The sequence below is a fragment of the Gorilla gorilla genome, chromosome 2 (assembly GCF_029281585.2).
Source record: "Gorilla gorilla gorilla isolate KB3781 chromosome 2, NHGRI_mGorGor1-v2.1_pri, whole genome shotgun sequence".
In the NCBI taxonomy this organism is placed as follows: domain Eukaryota; kingdom Metazoa; phylum Chordata; class Mammalia; order Primates; family Hominidae; genus Gorilla; species Gorilla gorilla.
Genome location: NC_086017.1, coordinates 91626955 through 91642966, shown reverse-complemented (window position 1 = coordinate 91642966; position 16012 = coordinate 91626955). Strand labels below are relative to the sequence as shown.

General features: G+C 33.9%; 1 protein-coding gene across 1 annotated transcript in view; it reads left to right on the top strand.

Moving 5' to 3' along the window:
• Nucleotides 1-16012, top strand: part of GBE1 (1,4-alpha-glucan branching enzyme 1) — a 274004-nt gene that overhangs the window by 149759 nt on the left and 108233 nt on the right. The gene's annotated exons all lie outside the window — the stretch shown is intronic.

Sequence of the window (16012 nt, the reverse complement as noted above, 5' to 3'; positions counted from 1 at the left end):
TTCTTCTACTAACTAATGCTATTCATTATATGCTTGTATTTTACTTTGACATGCCCTCTTTATCAGCTTGAGAGCTGTCCAATTATAGACAATTCTCATCCTAAAAAATTCAGACTCTAGACTTGGAAAGGACCTCAATATTATAGTTTAATCTTTAGTCTTTTCTTTAGCATCCCTAATTCACCTTTCCCTTGAATGTCTTCAGAAGATGAAACTGATCTTGTAAGATAGCTCATTTCGTATTTGGACGGGTCTCTCCATTAGAAAATTCTTTTTTATATTGAGTTTAGAATCTGTCTACCAATTTGTAACCCATGGAAGCTCACAAAGCCGATCCAATCACTTTTCTACATCGTGTGCCTTTGAATATTATACCCTGGGCTTCTTCTATTTCCAGAGCTTGTATTTCCATTTTCCCGCAATTGTTTTTCCTATTGCATTACTTGGTTTTGAATTCTTATTTGTTAACAAACCTGAATTTGTCTATATCCCTCTTAAATGTGGAATACTGAACTGGATGTACTATACCAGATGAGTTCTGACTTTTCATATTATATTTTAGTCAGAAATTTCTTAGCCATTGCCCAGTACAGGAATGCATCCGCCACATCCTTGTTTGCTATTTTATACTTGAAAAGTGCAATTGTGTCAAAATATTTTCAGTGTATTAAGATTTGGTGCTGTTCTGTCTTCTAGACTCCTATAAATAATTTGTATACAAGGTAGCAGGGGAAAAAAATCACTCTTTAGTGACAATTTTTTTTTTCTAACCTGACTTAATCTCCATTGAGAGTACTATAAAGATTACTTTTTTTTTTTAAAGCCCCAGTATATGTCTGGCAAAATCTTAAAATCAATCATTTAATTTAAATTGGATTTCAAAAGAAGGTCACTAGATGAAATCCCCTGCTGTAGTTAGTGAATGAAGGTTTATGTTAAAGGAGGGAAAGCCGACCACTTTTATGTTTTTAACGGGCTAAATTGGGAACTTGTCAGTGCTCACAATCCAGTTCTTCAAAATTATAAAACTAAACTTGAAAGCACCCTGGTCACCTCTGACCCACTGTGGAACATGGTGCCCCCCATTGAAGAGGAAAGGGGTGCAGTTCTTTTCAAGTAGAGCCACCTGCAGTCACAGGTGTTCTCCGCAAGCCTTGGCACTTCAGAGAGCTATGGTATTTTTGTTTCTGCCAGCCATTGTGATGACAGTAGCTCTGAAGTTCCTGGGCCATATTCAAACCTTGTCTCTCAAAAGCCACATTAGAAATATATATGCCACCCCCAATTTCTCAAAAATGGTGTTCTTTTTCCTGTTTTAATAAGATAATCAACCTTCAAAGAGGTCTTTTCTTATGAAGTGTTCATGGATTATGAGAAACAAATGTAGACCTTTTGTTTATGAACATGGACAAAATTTTATTCACAAGAACATATTTACCTTCAACTACTTAGTACTCTTTCAACTTTAAAAGAGATACTTTTCAGTTTATTTTAAAACTATTGCCAAAGACTAGCAAGTGTCTGTAAAAGGATTTTTAAAATAATTCACTGATTAACATGCTGTATCAAAGGTCAAGGGGTTGTGTCCTTGGATGATGATAGGGAGAGTTGCTGACTTAGTACTGCTATTGCTCTAGGGAAAAACTCAAAATTTGAACCAGTGGGCCAGACATGTAGCATCATGTAGCATCATAATAGTTGGAAAAGTAACATAATTTGGAGAAGACTTTATACTTCAGAGCAATACTAATTTTTGTGTAATCCATTATTTTCTTGACACTTTCACATGTTTCTGTGCCTATTGCATTATTTCCTCACATTTGTATCTTTATTGATTTTAAATACCTTTTTACTCTTTTTTCCTCATTTATCCCTCTTGTAACTGGCTGTGAATAAATTTCAGTCACATTTTTATGTTAGTAACAAGTCTGAGTGCCAAATTTGAGCTCTACGAGACTCTACTGTGAGCAATTTATATGTTTACAATCTCTAACGTCTGCACTAAAATGTTCTAATACTGCAATTCTTTCCAAAGTAGGTTTGACCATTAGCAACCAACAATATTAACAGTGAAACACTTTGTGAAGGTATAAATCAAAAGAGAAAATTTGTGAATAAGTGGGCTCTAGAAAAGGCAAGTTTAGGAGGATTGCCATAAAGTCCATGAGCTGCTTATGACAACATCCAAAGCTTTATTAACTTCACTAATATATCAATAACAAGCAAAATAACAAAAGAAAGCAAAAAAGCAAAAACAAACAAAAACCAAAAAAAACCCCCAAAATCCTAGGGAGCAAACATTAGAAAATAAGATTTTAGAAGTATAGAAATATATTACCTGTAATCATTGGTATATTTTCCGTATCTGAGAGTAAAATCTGACTTTAAAGTTTTTTTTGGCTTTGAGCAGTGTTTTTGAGGGTGAAGAGACAGACAGATGTAGACCAATGTTCCAGTCCTTCATTTGTTTGCCCAAGTGATTTTGGAAAATCACTTAATATCTGTTTCAGTTTCCTCATTAGTAATTAGAGGATAATAACTCCTTGAAGGGGTTGAGGATATGTCACCCCAAAATTGGCCACGTAGGCATATTACTGGTTTTGAGTTTTCAGTAAACGGCACTTGAAAAACAGGCGCAAGAAGGACACTTTCATTCCCCTTTTTTCTTCCTGAAAGCAGATGTAACTCTTAAGAGCTGCCCTCCTTATGCCAGGAGGAAAGAAATGTTCTTATCACCAGAGGTGGGACTAGAGGATTCTGTACAAACAGACCTTGTTAAAAACAACTCTACTCTTCCTTTAGTGTCTCCATTTGTTTTAGTTACTTTTCCATATTTGTGATTCTTCGTTCAACCCAGCCTATAAGCATTCAGGTTTTGCTACTTCTTTGAGTCAGCGTTTCCTTATGAAGGCTCTTATATTACGTAAATTTGTATGCTTTTCTCCTGTTAATCTGTCTTATGCCAATCTAACTCTCAGACTCAGCTGGATACCCTAAACAGGTAAATGTAAAGATTTTGACTACCCTCTACCCTACCAAAAGTGTAGTGAGAAAATTAAATATGATTATATGGATAAAGCACTGGACACATTATGGATTCCCAATAAAGGATAGTTTTCTCTTTTTTATCCCAGCATGCAGACTGCCAGCAGCCAAAGGGGAGAGGAAATCATCTTAAGGAGTTAACAGATATATCATAACTGACAGTTATTATCTCATGTATGTATTGTTTGGGGGTCATTGAATAATGTTGTGGGAAGTGTTCACAATGACAGTTCTACATGTCAGTGAAACAGCAAATATCACAAACGTATTCCATGACCTTTAGTGAAGGTTGAAAGAGGTTTTGAAAATGTAATTTAGGAGGGCTTTTCTGAAAAGGAGAAAGATAGTGTTGCACAAATAAGCGGCTTTCCTAAATGCCTGATTTAATCAAGTAATAACATTCAGAATTTATATTTCTTAAATAAAATACTTCTCAAGAAGGGTTTTCAATGGAAGAAGCACCGTGGATTTAACTAGATGGTGCCTCCCCTTTCTTTCCTTGTGCAAAAGTACTGACATATGGCATAGCTCATAAGCAGAGATGACAGAGGAGGAGGTGGTAGGGTTGAGGTTACAAATTCCTTCTTATTGGAAATCAGTGGTTTAGCATAGGAAAGTTGAACACTGACCCAGAAAACCTTTGATAGTTATATGAATAGTGACATGCTGACAAAGAGAACATCAGTTTCAGTGAGTATCCAGTTTAGTGACTTTCAACAACATGAATTTTGGTAAAAGTGGATTTAGTCCTAAGGACTTGTGGGGCTAATACGCAGTTAATCTTAGATGAACAGGAGCATAACATTTCTTGTGTAAATCTGGCTCTTCTTATCTGTGATCTTCATTTATCTATACTTTTTATGCTGTCCTACAATAAAATTTAGAAAATAATAACATACAAAAAAGTAATAAATGATAAAAATTCTAACATAAAAGTTGAATTAAAATAAAACTTAAGTGTTGGGAAATTCAATTAGAAAAGAGTTAAGAAAAAAGAATTAAATTGTTACCAATTGCATAATGGATGACATTTTAGACTTGACTAAGGTCAAATAAAATGATTTTTAAACTGGGAAACATTTTGACAAAATTACATAAATAAGGTAATATGCAAAAGAAATTAAAGATAAAATACATAAATTTCAAATAATTAAAATAATATGACAAGACAAAATGAATAGTTAGCAGAATTAATTGCCATATTTATTTATTTTTGTTTTGTTTTTGTTTTTATTTGTTTTTGAGATGGAATCTCGCTCTGTCGCCAGGCTGGAGTGCAGTGGCTCAATCTTGGCTCACTGTAACCTCTGACTCCCGAGTTCAAGTGATTCTCCTGCCTCAGCCTCCCAAGTAGCTGGGATTACAGGCGTGCGCCACCAAGCCCAGCTAATTTTTGTATTTTTAGTAGAGATGGGGTTTCACCATGTGGGCCAGGATGGTCCTGATCTCCTGACCTCATGATCCGCCCACCTTGGCCTCCCAAAGTGCTGGGATTACAGGTGTGAGCCACCACTCCTGGCCTGCCATATTTATTTTTAAAATAAACTTTATGAAGAGGTAAACAATAGTTTTTCCCCCATTTTTAGACAGCAATGACTATCAGTTCTAAAAAGAAACTTTTTTGAATAAAATAACAAGGCACTGTGAATTTTAAATCATTTTGTGAGGTCTAAACAACTTTTTCTTTTCTGTGCATGATTGACCAAAATGAAGTGAATAAAACCATAAATGGCAATATGGTGTAGCCTGCAGAACAATGATACGTGTCATTCATTTCTTTAGTTTACAAATATTTACCGTATGGTTTCTAAGCACCAGGCCAGCTGCTAGGCTCTGGGAATACAGCAACAACTAAATAAACGTGACATCTGTACGTCTACAGCATAGATTTATTATATTGAGGAAGATTGATAATCAATTTAAAAATGCTACATAATAGCACATAACTTAAAGTAAATAATAATAAACCACGAAAAGATCATAGTGTCACATAAATGCTAAGCAAAACATAACCAAAAGTGATATGGTTGGCAGGGTAACTGGGTGTCCAGAGAAGTCCTCTAAGAGGTCATATTTGCGTGAAATCTAATTGACATTTGGCTAGGGTCTGACTCAATGGAAGAGAATTCTAGGCAGAAGAGTGTAGCTGGTAAGAAATACCTATGTCTGAAATGAGCTTGTCTGTGCTTCAAGAACAGAAAAAAGGGCACTATAGCTGGTGCTTAGTGGGCAGTAGTTGAAATATTAGACTGGATCAGATAATACTGGACCTGTAACCAGGACTGTGGACTGGATTTTATTCCAAGTGAAATCAGACTTTGTTAAATAGCTCAGGGTCTTCCTGCCTGGGCAGGATTTTGACCTGAACATAAATCATTATTCTCAGTCTGGCCATACACTGTACATTTGCAAATGGGCATGGACTTTGATGACAATGTATGGCACCTGGTGCATGGTTTTAGCAATTCCTCCGTGTCGTTATATATGAAGAAAAACCCTAAAAGATTCCATGGAGCTTTAAAAAGTATATAACAGTTTAAAGAAGGCTCATTTTTAGACTGAATTCTCTAAATTTCATCAGATATCTTGATGTTTTGGGGAGCATAGACTTTTATTTCCTAGAATGTGCATCACTAGCATTGTAAATGCAAGGTTTCTTCTAGTATTTTGTTTTGTTTTTTATAAACATATCCGTTTGCCTTTTACTCCAGAATATATTTGTTTTTATTTTACCATAGAATATCTGTGTAAATTGCTGGCAAGAAGCAGATATATGTAGTAGTTAGCAGCTTTGATTCTGCAATAAGAGACCTGAATTCATTGGCCAGCTGCGTGGGCATATGAATGTTACATACTAACAGTGGTAAAATGAGAATTTTAATTGCAGGGGTCTGCAAAGGATATTGCTTGTGGGCCAAGTGTGAGTGCTGCCTGTTTTTGTAAATAACGTTTTATTGAAATATAGCCATGCCCATTCCTTTACATACTGTCTATGTCCTCTTTCTCCCTACCACAACTGAGTTGAGCCATGCAACGCTGAGACCTTACATGGCCACGAAGTCTAAAATGTTTTCTTCTAGCTCTGTACAAAAAAGTGTGCCAACCTCTATTATTATGTGCACCTTTGAGGGTTATTGGGGGAATTACATGAAATAATTCATGCAAAGCACTCAGTACAAGGCCTGCCATTTATTTAGTAAGCATTCAATATATATTTGTAAGTATTATAATTTTTACACATTCATTTTTTACTGTCAAACAATCAGGTCAAATTGTCATAAATATGCACTGTTATGTGCGTTTCCGTGTATCTTTAGAGGTAAAGCACCCAAGCTTGAGAAGTATTTGTTGAAGTAGCCATATTTTGGTGACACTTGGGCATTTCTGCATTAATAACATGCCTGGATGTTGGAACTTCTATTTTGGCCACTAGTTTATCCTTGATTTGGATATTATAAATTATATATATGTAAAAGTTTTTGGTTATATTAGAGCAATATGGGTAGATTGTTAAATTAATCATTGCAGAACCCTTTGAAAGTCTAGGCAGCAATGTGCAAATGCAAAATTTATAACTGGAGCAAACAAAAAGAAGCTGATGATTCCTTAAGGATACTGATGTTTTTGTGGTTTCTTCCTTTTGTTGTCATCACCAGAGATTTATATTACATTTGGGGAAATTTTCAATATTTAATCATAAGCATTTTTATTCCAATGTAGGCCATACATTCACCAATATGAGCTTACTCTCACTAGAGGCTGGCCATATTTTTTTTGATGTAAAAAAAAATTGAGGTATATGTTTGCAGGAATGCCCATGTGTGTTAAAACTTCTAATAAACAATACGGAAAGATGATCAGTGAAGAGTTTAATGATTTTACTTCTTATGGTGTTAAACATGTTATGAAAGGTCTCTAAAGAGTAATTGTAAGCTGTGGGGGGAAAGGAAGAAAAGAAGAGGAAAATCTATTATTTGAACATTTCAGTTAAATAATTTCTTACTTAAGTTTTCCTCATGAAAATACCACTTTTGTAGGTTTCCAAAAAGTGTCATAATCATTGCTTATGTGCCTTTATTTTAGTGAAGTAAAGAGTTTTGTTCTTAATTTCCAGTTCCATTTCCAATGACTATGAAAACATTATTTAACTTTATATATTACTTTTCAATTTGTTTATTTTTACTGCTTCAGAGCAAATGTTGTGTTTAAAAGATAAATTAATCCCAGCAATTTGGGAGACCGAGGTGGGCAGATTGCTTCAGTCCAGGAGTTCAAGAACAGGCTAGGAAACATGACAAAACCCTGCCTCTACACAAAATACAAAAATTAGCCTGGCGTCGTGGTGCACTCCTGTCATCCCAGCTACTTGGGGGCTGAGGTGAGAGGATAACTTGAGCCCAGGAGGTCCAGGATGTAGTGAGATGAGATGGTGCCACTGCATATCAGCCTGGGCAAGAAAGTGAGACCCTTTCTCAAAAAAAAAAAAAAAAGAAAGAAAAGAAAAGTTAATATTTTATGTGAGTGTCTTAGCTTTCTATGTACATTATTAATTTAGTTCAGGTCAGTTTGTTTGAAACTAATATAAAGAAAAGGCACAAGATATGGTTCTTAACGTTTAGACAATAATTTATGATTACGTTTGGAAAACAGGACTTACTTGCATGAACCAGTTTGTCTCTTATTGTCTCTCACATGGCATTCATGTAAGAAATAAGAAGATTTTGTGAACCTTGTGCTGGGCTATCAATTGAGATTGTGGGATTCGGTGCTGGTTGAATTTGGTTTTGTAATATTTTTGAGTGTGGATGTCATTTTTTTCAGGCCATTACTCTATCATTTTCTAAGGCACATTTAATGTCATAAACTTTTGTGTCTGTATTCTAGTAGAATATAGTGAAATCATTCAAATTAGTCTGTATGCTAAAACTCAGAAATGTTAGCCTTGAATTAATTTTTCAGTTTAAATTTAAATTTATAGGCTGGGCATGGTGGCTTACGCCTGTAATCCCAGCACTTGGGAGGCCGAGGTGGGTGATCACTTGAGGTCAGAAGTTCAATACCAGCCTGGCCAACATGGTGAAACCCCGTCTCTACTAAAAATACAAAAATTAGCTGGGCGTAGTGGTGGGCGCCTGTAATCCCAGCTACTTGGGAGGCTGAGGCAAGAGAATTGCTTGAACCTGGGAGGCACAGGTTGCAGGCAAGATTGCGCCACTGCAGTCCAGCCTGGGTGACAGAGAGAGACTGTCTCAAAATAAAATAAAATAAATTTAAATTTATAAAAATATATAAGATGGAGATCAAATAATCTGGTACCCTCTTTTCAAAAATTATCACACTGATTTTCAGAGAGATTATCTGTTTATATACTGATTTTTCAAAATTGGCTAGAACATAATTTTCTTGACTTCTAATTCAGTGTTATTTCATTATATATTAAAAATGCTTAGTTAATTTTCATTAAGTGAAGTATGACATAATTTTCTCATGAAATTCATCAAGTCAGAGTACCTGATATCTTTATTTTTGCAAAATCGTATATAAGTATGTATATTTAATGAATTATAAGCAATTCCTAGGATTGCTTGACAGGCTTTTACATTTGCTTCTGCAATCAAGATTTAAGAAGGAAGAGAGGCTAATAAAGAGGAAAGGGAGAGAGGAGAAGAGGTTAGAAGAGGAAAATGGAAGGAAAGAGAATAAGAGACCATATGGATAGCTAGTTTGGAAATAGAGGAGCCATAGGGAGTAAGGAGGAAAGGAATGCATTCTCCAGGCAGAGAGTAAGCAGAGTCTGGGCTGAAGACGACAAGAATTGGGGCATGAGTCAGCCAAGAAAAGATGAGATTTGGTACAGAAGGAGTATCGAGTGGGAAGTTTCTAGATATGTATGCTGCTGGAAAGACTGTCTCAAACGTATTTTCTTTGAATAGAAAAATTCTGGAGAAATGTGATTAAAACAAGAAAGAATAGTTAAGCATTATGTAGGGAGTCAGTCACACAAAATTAACACATAAAGAAAAATGTCCTTTTCTTATTTCTTCATCCTCTCTTCCTTTTATTTCTGAATGTTTCTGTCCCTCTGAAATTTGTATGTTGGAATTCTAATCTCTAAGGTGATGATATTAGGAAGTGGGGCCTTTGGGAGGGCTCCACACTCTGAATGGGATTAGCGCTCTTAGAAAAGGGACCCCAGAGAGCTCCCTCACACTCTTTCTACCATGTGAAGATACAGTGAGAAGCGGGCGCTTAGCAACTCGTAAGAGGACCCTCATCAGAATCTGACCATGCTGGCACCCTGATTTTGGACTTCCATCCTCCAGAACTATGAGGAATAAATTTTTGTTGTTTATAACCTACTCTGTCTATGGCAATTTGATATAGGAGCTTAAACTAAGACAAATGGTTAATTTAATAGATACCTTTCCACAAAATCTGATTTTGTTGACCATGTTGAATCTATCTTTAAAGGAAGTCCTATGTTAAGACTACACTAGTGAACTGATAGTATGTAATAAAAATATATTCCTGCTGTGCCTGTCAAAAGTGGATCGAGGGCTTTTCGGAACGAATGTAAGGTGATTTCCAATAACTTTGAATGAGTGTTATATTGTCCAATTTATCCTATGGGTTTCAACTTTCACTCTCACTTTCTGAGAAGCTTAGCTTCACTTCCTCAGAATAGATTAACTGTTTCTCTCTCAATACAGTCTCATACTCCCATATTTATTCTTTGTGTTATTAATCACTATTGTAATTAAATGTGTTTGTGTTAGTAGTTGTAAAATGTCTGTTTCTCCTGTTAGACCCTAAACTCCACACAAAGTGATACTTTGTATTTGCTATTCATAGCTGTGTCCCTAGCACCTGGCATTGTGCCTGGTACAAAGCAGGTAGTTAAGAGATGCATATTGAATGTACAAATAGGTAAATAAAATAAAACTCTAGGAAAAATAAATGCTGAATTTAAAAAAGGGATTATTTAGCTTTGATGTTAGCTTAAACATGCTTATCTTTATGATTTATTTCAGTATGAGAAAATCACAACTAATAGAACACATTGATATATTACAGCCATAAATGTAATTTATATGTAATATTTAAACAAATATTCAAAATTTGTTTATTATTTAATAGGAACTCTCATGGATTGGCAGTATACCAAACACTGCCATCACGTTATACCCATTCCATTTAATCCCCGTTCAGGAGGGTGCAGAAATTATCTTCCATTTTACGTTATGGAAAACTGAGACTTAGAGAAGATTAATACAGCTAGTATGACCACATATTAAAATTATAGATATGTGGGAATTACAGGGTTTTAAAAGATGTTGTACCAGGACAATTGCCAAAAACAAGAAATAATTTTTAATGTAGTCATGCTGAATGTGGAGTATAAAATTGCAGTTAAGAGGTGAGGTTTTAGATTCAAAAGGTTGAGCTGCACCTGTACCTATTACCTGAGTGACCCAGGACATGGTTTTTTAACTTTTCTAAGCCTCAGTTTCCCAAACCATAAAATATCACTTCACAGCCTTATTAAATGAGGCTGTGTAACGGGTGGAGTCTGGAAGCTAGTAGACACTTGATGACTTTGAATTCCTTTTTCTTTTCTATATAATATCACATTTCCCCTTTCTATTCTGCTCCACTTCAGTCAGCCCATTGAAAGCTAGCTCCTTTTGCTTGTGGGAATGTATCCAAATATAATTAGAAACATATATATTATTTAGCAAAGCTAGTGCAAATTCAAATACCATTGATGAGTGATGTTCGAAATTTAAATATAATCAATAGCAGACCCTATATATTTTCCTTGATTTCCCACTCCTAGAACACACACTCACGCATGCATGTGCACACACACCATTCATTTTTTGAAGAACTAGGCGCCTCTATATTTTCACCTTTCCCTACCTCAATTGCTGTACAGCTAGTTTTTCCCAGTTCATCTCCTCTCTAAAATGCTTATCCATTTTTTGGTCTCAAAGTACATTGTTGCATCTTTAAAATAACTTCTGTAGTATTATCCTAAATATCTGCATCTTTATATACATTATAATAGTGTTTTCCTTGAATATTGTCCTAAAATATCGTTCTGAGGTGATAGTGAAGGAAAATCCTGTTGTAGTATATTTAAAGTCAGTAGTCTGTAAAATAATTGTTTCAGACTGGAATAAAAATCAGTTCCCAGATACTTTATGTTTGTATAAGATCTTTATTCTAGTTTATTTTTTATGCTGATTAGAGCCAAGCACCATGGCTCAGGCCTATAATCCCAGCACTTTGGGAGGCTGATATTGTTTAGATGTATGTATCTCTGTAAGTTGCCTCAAGTCATCATTTAAAATAAAACTGGCTAAATATAAGTAAATAAATACATACACATAATTATAAATTTAAGTGAGATAATGGGAAATTATCAAATCGAGGGGTGTATTTTTCAATCATAAAATTATTATAATAGCTTATTTAGTCATTTATTTATTTATTTATTTATTTGTTTTTGAGACGGAGTCTCACTCTGTCACCAGGCTGGAGTGCATTGGCACAATCGCGGCTCACTGCAACCTCCACCTCCCAGGTTCAAGCAATTCTCCTGCCTCAGCCTCCCAAGTAGCTGAGACTACAGGCATGCACCACCATGCCCAGATAAATTTTGTATATGGGGTTTCACCATGTTGGCCAGGATGATCTTGATCTCTTGACCTCGTGATCCACCCGCCTTGGCCTCCCAAAGTGCTGGGATTACAGGCATGAGCCACTGCACCCAGCCAATTGCTTATCTAAATATGATAGTTAATCTATTAGAAATAAATCAGAAGGGAAAAATGAAAAAGGAGTATATGAATTGTTAATGTTTCCAAACTTTTACCTTTAAAATAAGCTCTTTAAAGCTGATTACCAATTATGGTATTGATATGACATTTGTCATGATGTATATTACCTATGTTCAAGTCACTGCCACTTGATTTGAACTAGTCATTAGCTTTATTTTATAGATAAGGTAGAATTTTTTAAACTTGTTTGAAAAACATGGGTGTGTGTGTATATACCTATGTCTGTATGTATGTACAGTCATGTACGACATGACATTTTAACAAGCTACCACATATAAGATGGTGATCTCATAAGATGATAATACTGTGTTTTACTGTATCTTTTCTGTTTAGATATACAAATACTTACCCTTGCATTACAATTGCCTCCAGTATTCAGTACAGTAACATGTTATACAGGTTTGTAGCCTAGGAGCAATATGCTATATACCATATAGCCTAGGTGTGTAGTAGTAGGCTCTCCCATCTAAGTTGACATAGGTGTGCTCTATTAGAGTGGGCTATTTTTTCTTTTACACTTGTCTTTTTCCGTCATATCAGACTAATAGCCTTCACTTTTGTTCTCACTGCTGTCCACTGTCAATTCCTACACACACACACACACAAGCATGCACACACACTTTATGTACATACACTCACAGTCACAGACACTTCAGGTTTGCCTTTTGTGAATCTTACGTGGCAGATAACCAATTTTTAAGAATGCAGGTTAAATTAGAGAAGAACATGACTTGGAAATTTCTCAAGTATTTTATTTTTTAGTAAAAGTCTAATTGGAATCATTTAGCCTTAAAAGCACCATATCATCCTTTTCTACTTATTTCCTAGAGAATAGCTGATTGGAATTACATATAATACAAATAGAGTTAATTTTAATAAAGTATTTAATATGCTAAGTACAATTTAGGCCTTATGGGAAGAAAATGCTTTATTTTGTTAATGGATATAGATAACTGGAGCTCAGTGGATATAATCTGATTAAACAATATATTAATTTACATAAAATAAAGTTGCACAGAATAAAATCCAGAAAATTATGTGATATTGAAAAGAAAACTTCAAAACCATAATTTATAATTACCTACATTCTGAAATTTCTATTATTACAAATTTTTAGTAGTTGAATGAACAATTTGTCTCACTAGTTTTGTGCTACTCATTATTTAACAGTATTTGAAATTAATATATACAATAGCCTCTATATAATTCTCGTGTCTAAAATCCAGATACACTTTATTATTGATGATACTGTTATCTACTACTAGATATGAATTACTACTTTTCAATCATTTCAAGTTTTCTCTTAATTCCAATTGGCTGAATTTGTAATGTAACTTATACAAATTATGAGCAAAACATAATATTTTTAATTGTTGGTTAATTTAATTAAAATTGATTAATTCTTTTTATTTTTAAAAATAAACCAGGTAGTTTGATGTTACCTGTTATTATATTAAACATTCACATTTTAGAATACCTTTGTAAAAATGTCATTTTTATTATCATTTAAGACTTTTTTTGGCGTTCTATAACTTTCTCATTTTTCCTCACAATCTACTGCCTCAATTGAAGTACATAGATCAAAACATGAGGTTTTTGATTCGTGGTTTTATGATGTACTGTTTAATACCCATTCAGCCTAAAAGCCTATGGAATATCTAAGAGGAACATCATTTTTTCCTTTTTTTTTTTGATATTTAGCCATTGCTTAGTAATGTCTCTTATGTATTAATATACAATATTAGTAGGTTTAGTAACATCCAGTGAACTATGTTGCAAATTTTGAAAATCTCAGAGGTATTTTTGGACCACAAATAAATAGAACATTAGGCAAATAAGCTTGGATTACAAAATGTAATGTCATTAAATAAATGTCATTATATTTGATTATAGTTGCTCACCGAGAAAATTTGTCTATGTTTCATTATAAAGATTATTGGCAGAATGTAAGACAATCAACAGTTTTTGATTTTAGGGATATTTCCTAAAAACCTTAATATTGGAATTATCTGTGTGTGACAAAATTTCCTTAATAAATCCTCATTACTTGATTACAGGTTGAATATTTCAGACATCTAAGCCAATTAGAATCATGATTGTTTTGATTGCCAGAAATCCTTAAATGTATGTATTATCCATCGATGTATTCAGTTTCTATATTAGGCACCTTTGATTTAAACTTTTTTTAGTGGTTTATGATTCAAAAGAAAGTCAACTGCATTTCATTATTTTTTTTGTGGATATTACAGATTTTGTTTTGCTCCAAAAAATAAATTGGGAGTGTGCTAATCAATTGACTATGCACAGTGTGAATAGCACAGTGCTAGTTTCTAATATATGTGTTAATTACTTTAAGATATAAAGCTAAGAGCTAAAATGGGTTACTTCTTAAGCACATTCATTGTGACCAATGAGATATGTATATATATTTTTGAGATATATATTTTTGAGATATATATATATTTTTGAGATATATATATATTTTTGAGATATATATATATATTTGACATCACCATCTAAAAGTTAGCATCTAGCTCCTCCAGTTGTTCAGAAATTAGGCTTCTGGACAGTAAGTGGTTTGTAAAGACAGGCTATAAAAGCTGTAAGCCAATGGAGTAATCTAAGTCCCGGCTTGTCTGTTGGAACGCACCAAAATAAAACTGTTTCTTAAATTCTGCTGTATATTTTTATGAGATTCTAATCAACTGGATATATCAACTGTGTTATGGGCTGTTTGATGCCATTTTGAGGTAGAAAAAGTAAATTGCCTTTTTTATTGTACTTTTTACCAGACATTGTCATACTCTGACTCAAGGCAAACCATCCGGTTGAGGTGATTCAGTTCATTTACTACTAGAGAGAACACTGAACAATATTTCTAATTCAGTCACAATCTGGAATAATTCATAACTCCTCTTTCTCTCAACACCCCAAAAAAGGAAAAATGAAATTTATGAGCTTTGAATTTGGAAATTATGAGAGTAGAAATAATATTGAACATCTTTCAGAAATCAGTATTTTCACTGGTGACGTATTCTTTAAGCTTGCTCTATTTCAAAGACAAATCTTAGATTCAGTGAACTAGTTCATTCCTGTATGAGATTATTGTTTTCATTCTCCATGTGACTGCTGGAGGGTAGGGTGCAGAACAGGGTACCTCTGCTGCGTGTCCTTACATACTTGGATCTTTAATGTATATTTGAGAATCTTCCACTTGATTTTGAGGTCTGGGTATCTGTGACACAAAATGATTAGGGAAGGAGTTTTTTCTCCAGTAATGTGTCCTAAGTATTTTATAATTATATACAAAAAGGTTGTGCTTTTGTGCAGAAAATTTAACATAGCATAACTAAGACTACTATCCTTAGAAACTGACAATTCATTTTTTCTTATGCAACAAAGGCTAGTTATTTATAAAATGTTACCCTTATAAGACTAGTTATTTTTGCATAACTGATACAAATAATCTAGTTTTAGAAAATCGACTTAGCGGGGAGGGACAGCATTTGGAGATATACCTAATGTTAAGTGATGAGTTACTGGGTGCAGCACACCAACATGGCGCATGTATACATATGTAACTAACTTGCACGTTGTGCACATGTACCCTAAAACTTAAAGGATAATAAAAAAAAAAAAGAAAATTGACTTAGCCAGAGAATTAATACTTTTAACTTTTGCTTTGCACTTGCTGCTACTAATTTTAAATTTTATATTTGTCTTTTTCCTAGATCCATTTCCTGACATTTGGTTAAAAAATACAATTTCTAAATTTTTATTCTTTACTATTTTGTCCTACGTAGTTTACTCTCATAAAATTTTGTCTATTGTGTTTCATTAATGATTCATAAAATACAAAAGAAATTAAAAGCACTAGAAATCTGATTTATCACTTTAATCTTGTAGTAGTTTTTAAAAGACTTTATCATTTTCAGACAATGTGTAAGAGTATTTCAGAGATCTGAAGAATAGAATACAGTTTCTAACTCGTGAGAACTTTTTAATTAGGTGCTCCATTGTCACTATTGTTTCTTTTCTGATTATCACAGGAATTTTTTTGTTGTTCATACACGCTAAGAATCTGTCTACTAACATAGTTATTCCCAAATGTGTCTTTTTATTTT